Genomic DNA, 20,836 nt, shown 5'->3' with positions numbered 1-20,836 from the left:
ATAATTATAATAATCCACTGTGGAATTTCAGCTGGGTAAGATGGAAGTAGAATATCAAAGGGATAAGAGACATATAAATTGGAGGTCCTCCTGAACTGGAGGTCCTGGTGAGGTTGAAAAATCCTGAGGGTCAGGATACCAGGTGAGGAGGGTTTGCAGTTACTGGTGATAGAGTCTAGGATACGGGCATCAGAGGTATGTGAGCTCATATTGAGCATCACCTTTCTAATTGCTTTGTTATCCTTACCTTTCTCTCTGGTTTTATTGTCATTTATTTCAGTCCTTTCCTATGTGTTGGTAATTAAATATTCAGCTATGTCAGTTTTAGTTCTTTCTACTAAATTGATTAATTCTGCATTTGTGATATTTTGACACTTTATTCTCCTTTTTACTGCATCCTCTTTGATGTTTCATGTCATTGAATTTCTGTTCTATTTACACTCTTCATAGCTCTTATAATTTGTGTCAATTTTTTAAAAAATGAAGTATAATTCACATATGGTAAAATGCATATAATTTCAATCTATTTTGACAAATGTATACACCTGGGTGACCCCTTCCCCTGTCAAGATATCGTTTATTTATTTCACTCCAGAAAATCCCTAGTGCCCCTTCCCAGGCATTCTTTCTCAGAATGTCAATAGTTTGTTCCTTTTCACTACTGAGTAGTATTCCATTTATGATGCACCCATTCTCCAACTGATGATGACAAACTGTTTTCAGTCTGGCTCTTATGGAAAACTTCCTCTGAATACCCTTGTACAAGCCTTTTTGTGGACATGTTTTTCTTTCTTTTGGTAAATACCTCGAAATGGGATTTCTGGGTCATAGGATAGAAGTACTTTTTTATAAAACTTATGAACAATTTTCAAAGTGATTGTACAATTTTACTCTCCCACCAGTAATGCATGAAAATTCCAGTTCCTCCATAGCCTCTCCGGTATTTGGTGTGGTCAAGTATTTTCATTTGAACCATTCTAGTGGATGTGTAGTACGGTCTTGTTGTGTACAATTTTGTTTAATTTGCATTTTCCAAATCACTGACAGTAAAGGAGAGAAATTTTTCATGCACTTTTTGTCCATTATTATCTCTTCTTTTTTTAGTGTCTGTTCAAATCTTTTGCCCATTTTTATTAGGTCATTTGTCTTTTATTATTGAGTTGTAAAAGTTTTTATATATTGTGGATACAGGCCCTTAATGAAATATATGCGTTGTGAATATGTTCTCCCGATCTGTGGCTTGCCCATTAATTTTCTTAATGGTTTCTTTGATGAGTCGAAGTTTTAAATTTTGAAGAAGTCCAATTTATCATTTTTTAATGGTTAGCGCTTTCTGTGTTCTCTCTAAGAAATCTTTCTATCTCTAGGTTGAGAAGACTTTTTTCTTATGTTTTCTTCTAGAAGCTTTATAGTTCCAGCTTTTACATTTAAATCTGTGATCTATCTCAAAGTAATTTGCAATATATTGTGAAATAGAGTTTGAGGGGTTTTTTTACCGTATAAAACTCCAATTGTTCCAACATCATTTGTTCAAGAGATTTTCCTCTTTTCTGTTGAACTGCTCCAGCATTTTTGTTAAAAATTATTTGACTGTATATGAGTGGGTCTATTTGTGGGCTATCTATGCTGCTCCAATGATCTGTTTGTCTATCCTTTTGCCAATATCACGCTGTCTTGATTATAATCACTTAGGAGTAAATCTTGAAGAGTGGAGTAAATTCTCCTACTTAGCTTTTTTTCTTTTTCACAGTTGTGTTGGGGGTGCTACTTGGCTTGTCCACATAAATTTGAGAATTGTCTTTTCATTTTCTACAAAGAAAAGCCTGCTCAGATCTACAGACCAGGTTTGGGAGAATCAGCATGTCAACAATATTGAGCCTTCCAATCCATGAACACAGCATATCTTTCTAGTTATTCAGGTTATCTTTAATCCCTCTCAGAAATATTTTATAGTTTTCCAGATAGTGATCTAACACATCTTTTGCTAAATTTATCTCTAGATATTTTACATTTTGTGACATTTTGTAAATGGTTTTTTAATACATTTTTTATTTAGGATAGTTTTAGATTTACAGAAAAGTTTCAAAGACGGTACAGAGAGTTCCCAAACACCCCCACCCAGTTTGCCTTATTGTTAACGTCTGACCTTGCCATAGTACGTTTGTCACCACCAAGAAACCAATGTTGCTACAATACTGTGAACTAGGCTGCAGACTTTATTCAGATTTCACCAGTTTTTCCACGAACGTCCTTTTTCTGCTCCAGGATACCACGTTACGTTTAGTCATGATGGCTCTTCAGTCTCCTCTTGTCTCTGACAATTTCTTAGTCTTTTCTTATTTTTTACCACCTTGATAGTTTTAAGGAGTGCTGGTCAGGTATGTTATAGAACTTCCCGCACTATGGGTTTGTCTATTTTCTTCCTCACAGTTAGACTGGGCTTATGGGCTGTGGAGAAGGACACCAAAGACGTGAGGTGCTCATCGTATCATAGCGGAGGTACATGCTATCGACATGACATTACTGCTGATGTTTACTTTGATCATCTGGCCCCAGGAGTGTCTGCCAGGTTTCTCCACTAGGACGTTACATTTCTCACCCCCTTGCATAGCTACTCTTTGGAAGCATGTCACCTCCTGGAGGGGGCAGTATCTACATAAATTATTTGTCATTTTTCCGTATGTAAAGTTTTATGGGTTTTGACAAATGCACAGTGTCATCTATTCACCACTCCAGTACCATATATAATGGTTCCACCTCTTTAAAAGTTCCCCTACGCACCCCCTTTGCAATCAGACACTCCCCTTCCACAGGGTCCTGGCAAACACTGATATAGGGTTTTCCATTCCTGTAGTTTGGCCTTTTCCAGTATGTCATATGAATGGAATCATGCTACTGGTAGCCTTTCAGTCTGACTTGTTTCTCTTAGCACACACCAGAGAGGTAGGCATATTTTTGGATATGCCGTGTTTTTATGGCTGAGTGACCCTACAAAGAAACTTTTGTGACAGATGGATAAAGAAAAGACTTTAAAATCATTCTTATATTTGTAAAATGTTTATAATTTTCAAAGTGCTTATTCTTGTTACTACACTATGTGTCATTTGATTCCTACCACCATCCTATGGGTTGGGGAGCCACTTTTCCAATGGAGAATTTCAAGTTTCAGAGAGTTCTAGCGACTTCTCCAAAGTCACACAGTTGGTAAGTGCCTTCTAGTACTTGAATTTCGATTGTTAACGTTCAAGCCTGCATGGTTTGCACTCACTGCTTCTCCAACGTGTCTTCAAACCCGTGGTGCTACAAGTCCTTCTCAGGGGGCCACCAAGTCTTGATCAATGAGTAAAATTCGTTTTCAGGACAGAGGATAGGTACTTTATCTACACAAATTCCCCCAAATGAACTTCAGTGGGGTGAGGTCAGGGGAGGGATGCTATAAGAGGAGGGTAGAGAGAGAATGTGAATGATGCAGGTGCATAGCCTACCATGACACTCAGAGAATGCCCGCCAAGGAGCTTAAAAATGCGAATGATTTGTCCAACCTGTCCCATAAGTGCCAGCCAATCATGTCATCAGGGGCCCAACAAAAGTAACTGAGGTCTGTTGCAACCCTGGGAGAAACTGGCAGTGCTAGTCATATGTCAAGAGGATAGATGAGTGTTTTACAGGAGGTTTACAAAACTTTTCAAGGCAATTTTGTCTACGTGAAATTTTTCCTTCCTTGCTGACTGTATACCTTATACCCCGCTTAAAACACAACTCTGTCATTTGCCAGGTAGAAAGAAAAGATGCCCTCCATGTGGAGGCCACAGCACTTACCCAGCAAGGGAGAATGAGGGCGGTGGACACTGCCCTGGGACTGAGCAAGTTACTTCATAAAACAGTCCTTTTGGTTAAACTCACTTATTGATATGGTATCAATGGCATATTTTCATGTTTGTAAAAGTTGTCAAAGTCAAGATTAAAACCAAGAAACTCAGATTTTTATGACATGGTAGAAAGAGCAACGGGCTATGTCAGAAGACCTACACGCAACTCCTGGCTTTGCAGCTAATTAGGAGGTGACCTTGTCATTCACTTAACCTGAGATTAATAAAAATGGTCTGGTTTACTCACACTCGGTTACAGAAGGATTAAACAAATTAATATACTCTTGGGAAAAAATAACACATGTTAAATACATGTATAAAGTACAGTTCCTGGCCACAGTGCTCTGAGTGGTTCACATGAAGCGACTGATTATAGCAGAGAAAACACCTGGATGATTGGGATGCGACTGGTAGGCAAACCGCCACCTCTTGCTCCGTTGTCTTTGCTAGTTCTCTCTCACTTACTGAACAATGGTTAGTCAGTTAGAATAGGAGGAGCTCTCTTCCGGCATTGATATGGTCTGCTTTTCTGGAGCATTCAGGGTACTTCTTTCCTGCTCTCTTCTCACTGCTAGGGGTATCTGGCCACAGAGCTCAGATGTCTTGATTTTCCTCCATTTCGGGTCATTTTTCATGGATTTTGCCGACCATTCTATCTCCTGGGAGTCTCCAACCATCACCTGGCTGTGTGTGCTAAGTATGCCGCTGTGGTCTCAGCTCCAAACCCATCCTTCTTGCTAGCTGACGTCGTGTTACGTCCTGCCGATAGGTGGTGCTAGAGAGAGAATGGACTCAGGAGGCGAGAAAAGGAGCGTCTGGCTTTTCCTTGTCAGCGTTGCTCTGGCAGACGCAGCTGGCTGTAGCCATCAGCCTTTTTCAGCACTTCCAGAGCCCTCTTTTGCCTCTTTAGAGGCCATCAGCAATGACCATGCCTCTTGCTCAGAAATCTGTGCACCAGTTCCTCAGAAACTCACACCTGTTTTTCTTTTGTCACCTCAGCTCAGGAATGGTACCTGCTTCCTCAGTGTTCTTTTGTTTTTTCGGTCTTCCAAGACCTGAGTAACCAATTTCTGTATTAAATCCCATGTGTTTGAAATTCTTAGTGTGGTTTCTGTTTTCCTGACTGGATCCACACTGATAAAGCCACTCTTCCCCAAATCACGCAGTATCTTATTCCAGAAGATGCCTCATTCAGCACTTCACAAGATTCTATATTTTAAGGAAAACCTTCTATGAATTTCATTACATTTATAAAATACTTGCTGCCTGTCATTCAGACCCCACACTTCACCCCACACTTGTAGGCTGAGCGTGTATGCTGCTTCTAGGGGGCAGGTACAAATGGAAGGTGGTTATTTTATTACTCTGAAATGAAGTTTAGCTTTCATTTGATAACCAAACCTTAGTCACGTCCACAAATAAAATCGTATACTATTAAGCAGTACATGATAAATATGCATCATTATAAACTGCCTCAATTTTTCCCCTAAAACATGGCAGAGCATAAGAAAATAAATAGACATAGATTATACATACAGGCACGCATGTGTACATAATTTATAAATTCTTGGCTCCATCATTTCTTCTGCCCCATAAATTACATGTATATGTATATATATTTGTATGTGTATGTATAAAATGTGTATAATATAACGAGAGTATTTATATTTCCAGCTATTCCATTTTCTGGTGTGCTTGGGGAATAGGATTCGAAGTTATCACCATTTTATAAATGAGGTTTACAAAACGGGCTCAAAGGAATCAGCATGGTTTACCTGCCTAGAGAGTGACAGATCAGCCTGCTTGACTCTCCATTACAGTACAAACCATTTCCCTGAAGCCTGACCGCCCCTCACCCCCCCTCCCTGCTTCACAGGTCCCTGAGATATGCAGCATCCTTGAAAGAATGTGGCTGCCCCTGACAGCCTGGAACGGAAAGTTCAGCCCCCGGCTTAGTAACTTCGCGCTCTGACTATGAGTCTTGCTCTCTCTTCTTTGACTCTCCCCTCCCTTGAAGAGGAAAGTTATTTTCAAACCTCCATCTGTTTTGTGTTTAACGTGAAGAAAGGTTGCACATTTTCAGGGACCTTGTTCATAAGCAGTAGATTGTACAACAGTTTATTACACAAGTGGGGGTTTTTATTGCTGGCCTTTGTTGAGTTGCCAACTGGGAGAAAGAACATAACGTGCTTAGCGGTCTCTATCAGGAAAAATGAGAAAGCATTAAATACCAGTCAAATAGTTAAGCATCGAAAAGTGGGTAATCAAATCCAGAAATCCCTGGAGCATGGCTGGCGAGAAGGGTTTTTCTTATTAATAGTGTTTTTATATCCATAATGTTTCTCGAGTCGCTATGTCACAGGCAGTATCCTAAAGTATTATGTGAGATGTGTAACAATAGTGGAGTAAGTTTTTGACCTAGAAAGACTCATATCCACTTCAAAATCTGACCCTGATTGGTGCAGGACATCAAACTGGAACCCCGCACAGAGCTTGATTTATTTCTAAATCACATCACAATGTTGGGGACATCGGTTTGCGGACAAGTGCTCACTCAGGAATAAGGAACAATAAGCCCCTTTCCTCATCCTGACCTGTATGCTCCGTGCTGCTAGGAAGGACTAAAGTCACAATCCTGTATTTCACTACAGCTTCACTCCCAGCCATAAGACAGGAGAGGGTAGAAAACTTCCACAAAGCATCCTAAGAAACATGGTATCAGAACCATTCCAACTGCAACAGGCAGATGTCAATGACAATGGGTTACTCCAGCTCCTTCCTTTCCATTTTCCCAAGAGCTCAGACCATCGCAGAAGCTGCTGGATAAAAGTCAGTGGAGACCTCATGAATGCTCCAGTCTTATAGTTCTCAGCCCAGGCTGCACTGTATATTAGAATCTGTGCATTCTGTATATTAGACTTACTTGGGGAGCCCATCCCGAACTAATAAATAAAATCTCTTGGGGTGGGCTTTGCTTTTAACGTTCTCCAGGTGATTCTAACCCAACAGGTTGGGTTGCAAACCACAAATCTAATCCGGCCACCTAATTTTACTGGTGGAGGAAATTGAGCCTGGAGAAGTTAGTGTCCAAAACAACTGATTGACAATACCTGGGTGGCACTCTTTTCCAGCGAGCTTTCTCACTAGAACGCTACTTCATGTCCCGAATCTCATAACCCTTTATTTATAAAGGCAACACATTCAAACCTATCCCTCTCCTCTCTTTCCTTGAACACAAATGGATGTGCTGTAACCTGTACTAGCAGCCAGCAGCACAAGTGTCTCCCAGGACTCCGAAGGAGAGTGTGGGACCACACAATCAGGGTGGTATTATCAGGGCTGCGGGAAAAAGTAGCTAACGGATCCACTTCTTTCTCTAGATGGTGCATGGAGAAGAGAGTCAGGAAGTGAGGAATCTGCCCTTAAACATGAAGGAGCTTCAATCTCACCCTCCGTTGATTAGTCCTTTGTTAGAATCTTTGCCTGTTTGAACGAACAGCCCTCGTTTATGCCTGAGTCCTGGCAGAAACGTGAATGTTCCCCCCAATCACTTCCAAAACTGTTCCAAATTGGACATAAGTGATCTGACCACCCTTCTCTAGATTAGTCCCACCAAAAGTCTCATCCCCTCTTTCATTGACAGGTACTTTTTCAGCCTGAGAATCCCAAGCCTTTTCCCAAACCCACAGGCCACGTTCTAATTGCACCCTGGCTGCCAGTCTGATAAACAATGTACTCAATCTGATAGGCAGCTAATACCCGGGGGGACATTGGTCGGTAGCCTTGGACTTCTCAGCTTAATCGCCCTAGCTTTAATGCCACTTAAATCAGAATGTAAGCACTGAAAGAATTTCAGGAATCCGATGATATAAATTGTATTTTTAGAGCCGTGAATGACTTGAGTGAGTGAAACAGTGCAGAGGCTAAAGATAGTTCTCTTTAGTTTCCCATGATTTATCACAGGCAAGTTCACAGCAGGTTAAAATAATTGAATGCCGTGATAGCATACATATTGGCATGGTTTTACGAGCAGTCATTCATAACATATTTGTCACAAAGCATAATTTCCATGATAGGACTCAGATCCGCATGCGATTTTCTTTTGCAGCAACAACACAGTTGAAATAACTCCTTGGTGGAGGCTGGCTACATTTTCACAATGTCCGGCCCCACGTTAGAACTTCGGGGAAAAGGCTCAAGGCTGTGACTAGTCCACCAAACAAAATGTAAGTATTTCCTGACAAAATGCTCACTTTTATTGGAGGATAAAGAGAAATGTCCTTTATGGGATGGTTGTAACTCAGGGGCTCTGGCTTGCCGACTCTACCCACCTCTTACGCCTTCTTTTCTTTTCCCTTCATTGTTTATTTTCCACTTTTCTCCCGGTGTACTCTTTTCTCTACATTGGCTGTGCCCCCTGGGCAAGTAATGTTTCCACTCTGTAATCAAATGCTATAATATGGGCATAATTAACAAGTGACTCCCTAGGGTCACTGTAGCCGACTAGAGATAATGAATGTGTGGTAGGTACACATGGGCCCAAGTTCGCCTGCAGAATAAATGCAAATTTCTTTTTTTTTAAAAAAGGAAAATTTTCTATAAGCCTACTTAATTTCTATTTTGAGTCCTGATTTGGCTTAGTCATCGAGACATCATCTCAGTCAAATCAGGATGTCCTCATGCAAACCTGAGGAGAACGTGGGACCCATCCGATTTTCCATCTTCGGTCCTGTCTGACAGCTCCATCCTTGCGTCACACGGGCTACCTGGGGGCAGCTGGGCTGCAGGGCAGGTGGCAGGGTCTCAGGGCTCCTTCCCAGGGACCCCACCATCAGATCACCTTTCTTGTCTTCTCTGGGCTTCCTCCTCCCCAAGTGTGCATAGGCTTAACTGATCTGGAGAAGGAATTTCCCAGTTTTTCATTTAATCTTCCAAATCTTTGGTTTATGCCTAAAGCCTGGGATTTGGGACTCAAAATCTAAAAATATGACTCCTCTATTATCTACGCTTTGCTGGTTTTCCCTTCCCCGAAGCAGTAAAGACAGAAGGCCTAGCTGCCTATTGGGGAGAAAATGCAGGAAATACCAGGGGAAACAAATGGGCACAGATCTTGGAGTAATTTCCCACCGCACAGGTAAAGATCAAGAAGCCTGGGCACACAGCCGTCAGTCAACAAAGGTGACTGCTGTCTGTCTGCGGGACAGATCAGAGAAGCGATTAAGAATACAGGCTCCACAGCCAGGCTGCAAAATTCAAAGTCTGGCTCCATGCTGTCCCAGCTCTGTGCCCTTGGACAAGTTACCTAAACTTTCCTGCCTCAGTTTCCCCATCGACAAAATGGAGATTATAATAGTACTTACCTTACAAGTCCTATGTATATGAAGTCATCAATGAATTAATTTTGCTGTTATGGTTGTTACCACTACTACAAACTTCTGTCCCTTAAAGCCATTAGCCTAACGTCATTGGTGACCATGATTCCATCGACAATGTTGACATACATAATACATCACACACAGAGAAGAAGGTAAACATCCCACACCTAGCATTTCACAAGGAAAGAAGTAGCTACTGCTTCCAGGTATGAAGCTGGGCTGAGTTTCCTGGAAATGCAACTTTCTGGGTAGAATCAGGACAGGAATGGTCCTAAGCATGGGTTAAGAAGGAATCAGCCGACCTCCGTCAAGGCAGTTCTGAGGTGCTGGCATAGAGAGGCAGACTCTTGAGCAAGAGTTGGAATTGGAAGACAGATCCATGCTTCCAATCCAGAGACAAGAAAGAGACAGAGGGGGAGGATGAGGAGCAAAGTGAGGGAGAAGCTGGTCAAGTCAGTGTGAGGACCACGCCTGGTTGACCATTGCTGGCAGTTGTTGGAGAACAGAACGTACACTGGGCCTCTCCTGAGATGTGAGTCAAGTGTGGGCTTTGGCTGAGGGAGGTACCTCTTCTGTGAGCAGGGACAAGAAGGGGAAACTGAGGGAGAGACAACAGTCCACCAATCCCCATGCTACATGAATCTCATTCTCCAGCCCATCAAACTGATGAGCATTGAGAAGGAGAATATGGGGACCCTGACCCCTGCACCTGCCCACCCCTTCTATCCTAGAGCCAGTTTGGTCAACGTCCCTCTCAACCTACACTCAGCCAAGATGAACCAACCTGCAGGGACAGTGGAAAGAGCATCGCATCAGGAGTCAGGAACTAGCCTACGGCCCTGGACATATCCCTTCACCTCCCTGGAATGAGGGCCCTCCTGAGGAGGTAGGAGCTGATGAGAGCATTTATTTGAGCTCTTCATTTGGGAACAGCAATGTGGCATAGTTAGGAGCGTGGGTTTTGGAGCCAGAGGAATGTCAATGTGAATTCTGTCTTTGCCATTTACTACATGTAAATACAGGGCAAATAATTTATTTAATCTGTCTAAGCTCCACTTCCCTCATGTATAAAAATGGAGAAAATAATAGCACACTTCTCATATGATTATTTTGAAGATTAAATTCGAGAGTGTATGTGGAGTGTTCAGACTGTACTGCTGAAACGCTGTAAGCATTTGATCAATTGTTGCCAATATCATCATAGGGATTACTCAGTGGAACCCTAGGGCTCCATCAGATCCGGGGTGGGAGAACTCAAGATTGTGGGCCCTGCTTCATCCAGAGCATCTTTGTTTTTCTGTTTTACATATCATTTTGTTAGTAAAAATTAATGTTCCACACTAAAAATATAATAATATTATCCTAAGTCACTGGACTAGAACAAGGGTTGGCAAACTTTTTGTAAAAGGGCCAGAGAGTAAGTATCTTAAGCTTTGTGGGCCCCATGTGGTCTCCACTGCATACTCTTTTCTTAGGGTTTGTGTCAGAAGTCAGTTCAGGCTTAGATGGAGAATAAGAGTATTTGTTAGGATAGGGTACCAGTCATGACACAGAACTCTCATCCGTGTATAACTAACATCTCAATGCCGAACACAGTTAAGATTTATTTCTCCTGTCACAGTAAAATGTGAATTGGGGGTGGTGGGGTCTACACCACAAAGTCTTCTGGGGACCAAGAATCCTTCCATCTGTGGCTTCTCCATCCAGCTGGAGACCTCCTCTGTATGGAAGGGAAAGAGAGATGGGCCCATACTCAAGAGCTCTTTAAAAATGCAAAAACCATTCTTAGCTCGGGGGCCGTACTGTGGTAGACCGTGGGCTGATCTTGGCCTGTAGGGCATGGTTGGCCCACTCCTGGATTAGACCATCTCTTACGTTCCTTCTGAAGATGAACCAAGCTTCTCTCTGATGAACCTTATTTTTCTCCATCAAAGTAGCCTAGCTACGCACATATGAGATCTCTCAGACTATCTTTAAGGTGATAATCTTTTCCATAATTACAACAGTTGTCAGATTAAGTGTTTTTGTTCAATTTTATGTGTAATATTACACAGAGTTCTTTTGTGGATAGTTTTCATAGAGATGGTGTATTAGATCCTTAGGGCTGCCTTTCCACAGAACCACAAACCAGGTTGCTTAAAACAGCAGAAATTTATTCTCTCAGAGTTCTGGAGGCCAGAAGTCCAAAATCAGGGTATTAGCAATGTTGATTCCTTCTGACAGCTCTGAGGGGGAATCCGATCCATGCCTTTCTCCCAGCTTCCAGGGATACCAGGGATCTTTGGTGTTCCTTGACTTCTAGACGCGTAACTCCAGTCTCTGCCTCCATCTTCACACAGTGTTCTCCCTGTGTCTCTGTGTCTTCACATGCCCATCTTTTTATTGGACTAAGGCCCACCCTAATGACTTCATCTTAACTTGATTAAATCAGCAAAGACCCTATTTATAAATAAGGTCATGTTCACAAGTACTGGGGGCTAGGAGTTCAACATATCTTTTGGGGGGACACTAGTCAGCCCATAATAAGTGATGAACAGCACACAGTTGCCTATTCGTATCTAAGAACTGTGAAGTGTTAGAACGCTGAGGACTGTTGGGGCTGCCCTGGGTTGTAACAGAGATGAGTAAGATAGGTGAGGTGCCTAGAGAGCTTAATTTTTACCCTTCATTGTAAATTGCAGAGAGAACAGTACTATTTAGCTGCTACCTTGAAGAATGTAGAATTTTCCTTTTTAAAGTGCTTTTTTATCGACATGGAACAATGAACTAGAAAATGTTGCACATTCTGTACCCTCCTTCTATTTTCATCTTATAAATGCTGTATTCAAAATACCGGAACGGTGTGGCTTGTGGTTACTAACAAAATTAAAAATAAAAGCAAAAAGCCCCATGGCATCCATGTCACCCTATGAGGGAAATGCACCCTGGTGCCCTGGACAAGAAATGGACTTTCTGGTGAATGTTCACCCCTTTCTGCAGAGGTCGGGATTTGAAAATCACTACCAGCTGGTTGTAATTCTGTCCTGTTTCGAAACAGATGACTTAGACTGCTAAACCATCACTGGGGCTAAGATTTATTTTCCCCTACTTGGTCTAAGTTACAGAGATCCAATTTGTAAAATAGAGAAGAGAAAAGGGGCAAAATACTTTCTTGGTGACCTTACCCCACCTCTGCCAGAGGAAAACCTACTGATAACACACAACCAGCCCGTGCATATTGGCCCATGCCACACCATCTCTAATATTCCAAAGCAGGACTTGTGTCTGTCTTGCAAACATACACGGCACTTTCTATCTTCGTTCCTCTTCAGCGGCACTTCGACAGTCTGCCATGTTTATGAGATATATCTCTCCTCCTAAAGTGCAAGCTCTTTGAAATCTTGGTCTTCTGGCTCAAGGTGAAGAAGAAGAGGAAGGCAGTGGAGAGAGCGGAATTTGAGTTGCTGGAGAGGAAGGAGAAACTTGGAAGTGAATCCTTCAGGAACCAGGAATGATAGAGCAAAGGGCCAGACAGGAACGGTTTCTGTCCTGCACAAGAACACCAACCAGTGGGAATTTCATTTAAGCTTCCCCTATTCCTTCTATTCAGAGCACAACATGAGATCTAGAATTCAAGCAAATGTACCTAAGATAACCCTCTTCACAGCATTAGCATCAGCAATTCACTTAACTTCTCTCTGCTTTAGGCTTCTCATCTGTATGATGGGCTAAGTAACAGTGTTTACCTCATAAAATTGTTTCAGGGGTCCAATGTGATAACGGATGAAAAGCACTTAGCACAAAGCCAGCCTAGCACAGTGTTCCCCAAACTTCTCAAATTTATCCCCCGAGAATTTTGATAGCATAAGTTGGAGCCTGAGAATCTATGTATTTACCAAGCACAGAAATTCTTATTTCCAGGGAAATTTGGGAAGCAATGCTGTAGTAATACCAACAGCTCAATAAAGAGTAGCTATTTTTACTATACTAGTTTCATCGTCATCATCACGGGGAATTCTTTTTTCTTTTAAACAAACAAGTTTATCTTTATTACACACATATGAAAGCATTAATAAACTTAATCTTTAAGAATGGTTTTGGATTCAAGAGTACATAAATCCTGGATTCTTATTCTGGCTCTACCTGCTAGAGCAGTCTGACCTTCAAAATATTTAATCTCTGTGTCTCAGTTTCTTCATCTGTAAAATAGGTTGTTGTTACTGGTAAGGGTTGTGGTAATGGTTATCTAGGATAATGGATCTAAAGTAGCTGACACACAGTAGGTCATTAAGTTACGACAGATTTTCCGTCTTTTAAACAACTGCTCAAATACTTTTAAAAACAATTATCTAAATCTTTTCCCCAATTAGATCTTACATAGAGGGCCATTACATAAACAGAGAAAACAGAACTGTTGTGGCTCATGGTTGGATGGAGATCTTACCCTTTCCTCACCAGACTCCTCAACTGGCCCTTGAGTTACTTCCACGGAGCTTTGTGTAATGTTTATAAAAAATTCTGTCGTAAATAACAGAAATGTTAACTGACCTTTAACACTAGGATTTCTTGAATTTATAAAGCATATCTTTTGGAGAATGTAAAGATGTCTTACATAGTTAGCAACTTATGCCATCTGAAATGTACTCACATGATGGAGAATTCTGCTTGAAGATAACGTTAAGGGAAAGATTCAGCAATATTGGTGGATTCTGTAGCATAATTGAATCTAGTTATCTTGACTGTGGTCTGATATGGACGTGGTTCCACTGTTTGCAGAACTGGGAGGCTTGTAACCAAATCCAAACCACTCCCAGCTTGAAGCTCAAGGACATTCTTTCAATTTTACACTTGTTTAGGTGGGGAGGGACCGTAACTTGGAACAAGCACTTGGATCTCACTCAATATATTCAATGGCTATAAATCTAACCCATGATTCATTGCCATGATTCCCCTGGGTTTGAGAAACAAAAAAGAGTCTATGGAGCGCTAATCACCACATTCTGACTGGGGCATCCTAAAGAAGGGAAGGATCCTGGGGCCACAGCATTAAAGAACAGTGAAAAAATCTCATTGTCCAATGCTTTCGCATAGGGCCTTGTGCCCCTTTTAACTATTCAAACTACTATTTATCCATTCTTCTTAGACACCCAAGGACAAAGCCTTTTATAAATTCCTCTCTGTGTTTGACTGCTTTAATGGTTCTTAAACTCCTTACAATCAGTAACACGTATTTTAGTTATTATTCTGTTTTCTGTGATGTAATTTTTTTGGCTTTTCCCAATCCTTACCCAGGGAGAAGAAACAAAATCATATAATTCATTGTGCTTACTTCAGTATCTAGCATAGAAATTTCTAACTAATGTATCATTGAGAAGATTCATGAACCAGTTTTATCCAGTTTAAGGGTGTCTTAATTTAAAGTCCTTTGTTTTGAGCATACCTCTCTAATCATTTGACTGCTGCTTGTCTACTTCTCTACATTCTCATTGTTAAAAATAATAACAATAGATTTCTATAAGGCCGTGTCATATTAGGATGGCGCCTAGTCTAGGGGGCCTTCTCATAACTGAATTCCACCTTGTCCCAGAGGTGTTGTCTGCTAAGGGGAAAGGATGCGTAGGTATCAGCGGGAAGGAAAAACAAGGTGACTATTTTTAGTTGGGTCTCTGGCCCAAAATCTTAATGTAGAACTCCCAGAAGTTGGCTGGACCATGAAGAAGGCTTTGCCAACCCCTAACCACCATCTCTCTTGTCCCCTAGCGCTACTCTGGGATTCAAAACTTATTCTCTAGTTAAGTGAAAATTACATTCTATAACATCAAAGAAAAAGCACCCAGAAAGACCTAGAAGAAGAGTGTCTATTAGTTAGGATAGAGTAGCTTTAAAACACAGACCTCTAATATCTGAACGCCCGAACACAGTTATGATATATTTTTCATGTCACAGTACAAAGTAAGTTGATGGGGGAGAGGAGCCCTACTCCACACAGTCTCTCTGGAATCTGGAATTCTTCCGTCTAATTAATGGTTCCTCCATCTTCTAGGACTCTTGAGGCCTCCTCTCAATGGAAGGAAAAACAGATATTGGAGCAATTTTTGGCTTGAGAATAGCACAGATCACTTGGACCCACATTCGAGAACCCAGGCAGAGGGCAACACTTAATTGTAAGAGATTCACTTAGCTGTGCACCCAGAAAAGAAAGAGAAATGGCTTAGTGAACACATAGCCAGACGCTGTTACAGAAAGGAGTAATTGTCCCTAAAACTTGTCCCCAAAACTTAGTGGCTTAGCTAGCCTAAGCCACTTCTTCTAGGCAGTCATGGAAAGTCGGGGTGCACAAAGAGAAAATAAATGGCAATATGTGGAAGAGGACAAAGAAAACTAACTAGTGAAAATCTTAACCTTCTAGTTCCCAGTAAGGCGTCCCATCAATGTCCTGGGATCTGAACTGTTAGCTCAGCCTTCCAGCTTAGAAGAAGGAGAACAGAGCTGGGAGTTGTGGGTACGGGGCAGATAAAGTTCTTTCTGCAGCTAGCAGCTGATTTCTCTCAAAATCTGTATTCTCATCCTAATTTCTCCCTATTTCTTCTTCTATTGCCCATTGAGTACTCAGGCACCGTTCCTAGAAGCAAGAAATACTACCCATGGCATATTTACTGTCACATTAAAAGTATGGGTTTTCAAGATACGATTTTTGGTTTTGTGATTGTTTTTCTATTGGGACTGTCTTCAATCAGATCATTTATCAGCAGGTGGTAGATAATGCTGATAATTAATCATACCTAACATCTGTCTTTGCTTCGTGTCAAGCTCTAGTCTAAGCACCTTACAAGTGTTACCTATTGAGTTCCTCTAACAACCTGTGAAGCAGGTCTTATTATCCTGCATTTTACGGCTTTGGAAACTGAAACACAAAGAGGTTAGGTAACTTGTCCAAGGTCACACAGCCATAACCGGGGCCAGAATTCCAACCAAAAAAACAAAGTCTTAACCACTACATTCAACAGCTTTGATGCCAAAAGCTGAACATCCTCTAAGAGTATTTAAGTGAGAAACATAGATAAGCATAATTTTGCACTCAATTATTGTTTTTTTCTATCAAAAATAGAACTTTCAAGTTTATTTAAACAAGCAAAGCATAACACTACTGTTACCATGGCATTACTTTTTAAAAGATTTAGAGCAAGATATAAAAAGATGAGTTCCTAGATACAAGTAAGCACCTTTTCCATTAACTGTAACAACGAGAAATCTTAACCCTTTCCCTCTATACCTTATACTGATTTAAAATAAGAGCCTTTTATTTACTTTCTCATCAATGGTGCTTTTTAATTCTTTTGTTCTTTAGACTTTCTTTTATTTCATGGAAACTTACAGTATTACACTTCCGAAAATCTCAGAAGGTTATTTACCTCCTTTATTCCCATCTTCTATCAATATCCTCTTAAATATGGAATACTACCTGTAAAATTTTCCTTTCCCAAGAAAAAAGTATTCAGAGCACATTGGTATGCCTTATATACTTTCATTACTTTTCCTTTCCATTCAGAATAATTTCCTCCAACTGGCCAGTTATCTTTACTTTCATTATGTCTCTGTGTCATTTGGGATGTAAAGCTTTCATGTTTCCTTTTGCTATCTTCTATTGCCCAGCTGGGGCATACAGTGTGATGCTGAATAGCAGTGGCGAGGACATCACTTGATTTGCTCCAAATCTGCTAGGGGGAGGCATTAAGTGTTTCACCATTAATTATGAAGTTCATCGTAGGAGATTTATTTAGACGTTCTTTACCAGACTGAGGAAGTTCCCTTCCATTCCTGTTTTCTGGGAGTGTAGATCATGATGGATTGTTAATTTTGTCAAGTGATTTTCCTGCATCAATTGTTATGATCACGTGGCATTCATTCTATTTTGGAGTGCTGTTTTGGTGGATTACATTGATTTTTGAATATTGAACTAGGCTTACATTCCCAAGATAAACACATAGTTGTGGTACATTCTTCTTTTTATACCTTGTCGGATAAAACTTGCTGTTTTTGAAATTATCATTTAGGATTTTTGCATCTATGTTCATGAGAAATTTTAGTCTATGGTTTTCTTCTTTTTTGTGCTGTTTCTGTCTGGTCATAGAATCAGAATAGTGATGGCTTCATAAATTGAGTTGGGATGTGTTTCCCCTCTTCTACTTTTGAGAAAAGATATTATAGAATTGGTGTTATTTCTTTTAAAAATGTTTCATAAAATTTTCCGGTGAAATCATCTGGGCCTAGAGAATTTTCTTAAAAGGTTTTTGACTACTAATTCCATTTCTTTAAAATGTAGGGCTATTCAAATTGTCTATTACATTTTAAGTGAGTTTAGGTAATTTATGATCTTTTCAATAAATGGTGTTGAAACAATTCAGCATTCACATACAAGAAAATAAAACTCTATCTAAACCTCACATATTACAAAAAAATTGACATGCATCCTAGATCTAAACGTAACATATAAACTATAAAACTTTTAGAAGAAAACCTTCATGACCTTTGTTTATGGGAAGAGCTCTTAAATACGACACCAAAGCCATCATCCATAAAACAAATAAACCAGAAGATATATTAGAATTTACCACAATTTAAAATTTTGCTCTGAGAAAGACACTATTTAAGAGAATGAGAAGACAAGATACAAACTTGAATTTTAAATCACATATCTAACAAAGAATTTGTATCCCAACTATATAAAGAACACGCAAAATTTAGAAGTAAGAAAACATATAAACCAAGTAAAAGATAGTCAAAAAGTTTGAATAGACACTTTACCAAAGTTGATATACACAAGGGAGAAATAAGAACATGAACAGATGTTTAGCATCATTAGCCATTAGGGAAATGTCAACTTGAAATCAGGTAGTTAGATTCAGATGCTATGCCACATTAAACTTGCACCTATAGAGAAAATCATTATTATTAGCAAGTACTGAAATACTGAACATGGGTGCTCAGAAGAGTTGTTAATTAAAAGGAAGGAGACAAACTCAAAGCTGGCTACTTCAGGAGAGGGCTGGTACTGGCAACTTCTTTTACTCCAGAGGGCAAAGCCCAGAGGGTTGGATTTGGACTCCAGCCAAAACGCTTAACAACTGGGATTCATCATCCAAGCAAGAAGTCTGAATACTAGTCAAGGGGCTTTTCCAACAAAAATAGATTTTATATAAAATGATGTCACCTTCTGAGGCCAAGTTCTCCATCAATGTCTGCCAAGGTCTCAGATGATGGCTGAGTTGAGCTACACATATGGAGGAGCAAATAGACACAGTTGTCTGAAGGATGTGACTGAGAAATGGAGACCCCAATAAGTTCTGATAATCTCCTGCATGGCTAAACATCAAGGCATAGGAAGTTAAACATGTAAAATGTAAAATTAGGTAAAAGAGAGTTCATGATTTGTAAAGATGTTGTTGGGTAGAGTTTCTATTTTCTCACCCAACTTCATCAAGAGAGGTGGGAGTTTTGTACTTCCATAAACCACCCGGTAGTCATAAAATTCTTGGACAAGTGATACTAATAATTACCTGTCACAATATATGGATTGTTATGTTTTTGTACTATGCTCTGTTTCAATTGTGTAGTAGTTAATGGTGAATTCTCTGGAGTCAGGTAGTCTTGAATGAAATACCAGCTCTATCACTTCCCAGTTAGGCGAACTTGGGCAAGTTGCTTTACCTCTCATCAGTTTCCTTCATTATAAAATGGAAATAATGATAACTACCTCATGGTTTAATTTTTATAAAGCACTTGGAACAACCCCTAGTACATAGTGAGCATTCAATAAACTTTATCATCATCATCATCATCATTCTTATAAATTACCAATAGAGATTTTGCATAGCCATTAGCTGTAATTCATTAACTACATAGAGATATGTTAGCTGAATGGAGGCAGGAATCACTTACAAAATTAATTCTCCTACCTGATTATTTTAAAGGAGAGAGAAAAAAAATGCTTTACTTTTTAAATTATCGTATGTGCTGAAAACCTTTTTACCAGGAGAAATAAAATTCTTCCCTCCTCTTTCCATCTTTTTAAGTCTGAATGAAATTGATTCCATATGCTTATTAAACCTGAAAGGGAAATTTTATGGTGTAAGTACTTCCTGCAATTGAACGTTTTCTTGGATAATTCAGTTGTAATTTACTATAACTCATCTGGCGTGTGGCCATTTAGTTGGACAAGTAGACTCAGCCTGAATGTGTAGGCTGCTGAAGGGCGACACTTCTGAATGTGCCTCACACAAAACCCTCTATTTCTTTTTCAAGGCAATTAAAATATTTGTAATACACATAAAGAATGATTGATAGAAAATAAAAGCAACAATGACATTTATTCCATTATTTTAATTTTTCCTTGTGTTTTGAGGCCTTTGTGGGTAAGAGAATGAAGCTAGGTTTTGGAATCATACAGCTGTAAGTGCAGCTTGTATGATTTGGGCAAGTTACCTAACTCAGGGGACTTTACTTTCAGTATCTTGACATATGTCACATCATAGAGTGTAATAGGCTGAATAATGGCTCCCCCCAAAGACATCCACGCCCTAATCCCTGGACTTTGTGCATGTTACTTTATGTGGCAAAAAAGGACTTTGGAGGTATGATGGGATTAAGGATTTTGAGATGAGGAGATGATCCTGGATTACGTGGTTGGACCGTAAATGCCATCACACACATCCCTGTAAGTGGAAGGCAGAGGAAGACTACACCACAGATGAGAGACCACAGACTGTGAAGACAGAGGCAGAGGTTGGAGTGATGCAGCCACGAGCCAAGGAATATAGCAGCTGCCAGATGCTGGAAGGGCTGAGGAACAGATTATCCCAGGGCCTCTGGAGGGAGCGTGCCCCTGCTGACAGCAAGATTTCAGTTCAGGGACACTGATTTCAGACTTCGGGCTTCCAGAAGTAGAAGAGAATAAAGTCCTGCTTTAAGCCACCAAGTTTGTGGTAATTTGTTACAGCAGCCACAAGGCACTAATAGATATATATCATCTACAAAGTATATTACATGCAAATATCCATATACAATAGAATACACACAGGTCTATTGGGGTCTGGCATGAAGGACGTGAACTGCCGGTAGTGTTGCAATCTCTCTGTCATATTTATCTGAAACGTGGCGGTTTGCCTGCTTGGTTGGCTAACTCTAGTTTTCTTTAAAACTTTTTATTCCTAGGGTTTTCTAAGAAGAAAATAAACCATAGACATAATACCACTCCTCTTCTTTATTTTCAAGTAGAAATAGCTGTGATACTGTTTTCTGTTTATTACAGTAAAATACCTTCAAAAATCTTCAAATTTACTGTTCAGTATTAGTAAAATATTATCACATGCCAAGGATTTAATATTTCCTACCATATTGCAATATATGGTATATTTATGTCAGTAAAATAATATCCTTTCTCCCTAAAATGATCACACACACACATGCACACAAAAGGAGGCTGATGGAGAGAAAGACACTGAAGAAGTGGCAGGAGTGGTACTCTGGAAGTGACTGACTAACAAGCTTTAACGAGAGGCATCATTGTCAGAGACTAGAACCCCAAATTCATGATTACAGAGCTGTAGCAGGATG

At 40.2% G+C, this 20,836-nt stretch overlaps 1 long non-coding RNA gene across 1 annotated transcript in view; it reads left to right on the top strand.

The window, feature by feature from the left end:
• Nucleotides 1-7,787: 7,787 nt before the first annotated feature.
• Nucleotides 7,788-20,836, top strand: part of LOC106845734 (uncharacterized) — a 47,686-nt gene continuing 34,637 nt past the window's right edge. Inside the window, exons 1-2 of the long non-coding RNA XR_001401700.3 lie at nt 7,788-8,095; nt 9,976-10,130. This is a non-coding gene — a long non-coding RNA (uncharacterized lncRNA). The remainder of the gene's footprint in view (nt 8,096-9,975; nt 10,131-20,836) is intronic.

The sequence above is a fragment of the Equus asinus genome, chromosome 13 (genome assembly GCF_041296235.1).
Source record: "Equus asinus isolate D_3611 breed Donkey chromosome 13, EquAss-T2T_v2, whole genome shotgun sequence".
Taxonomy (NCBI): Eukaryota; Metazoa; Chordata; class Mammalia; order Perissodactyla; family Equidae; genus Equus; species Equus asinus.
The sequence above is the reverse complement of the archived record's forward strand: the minus strand, read 5'-3'. Positions and strand labels throughout refer to the sequence as shown.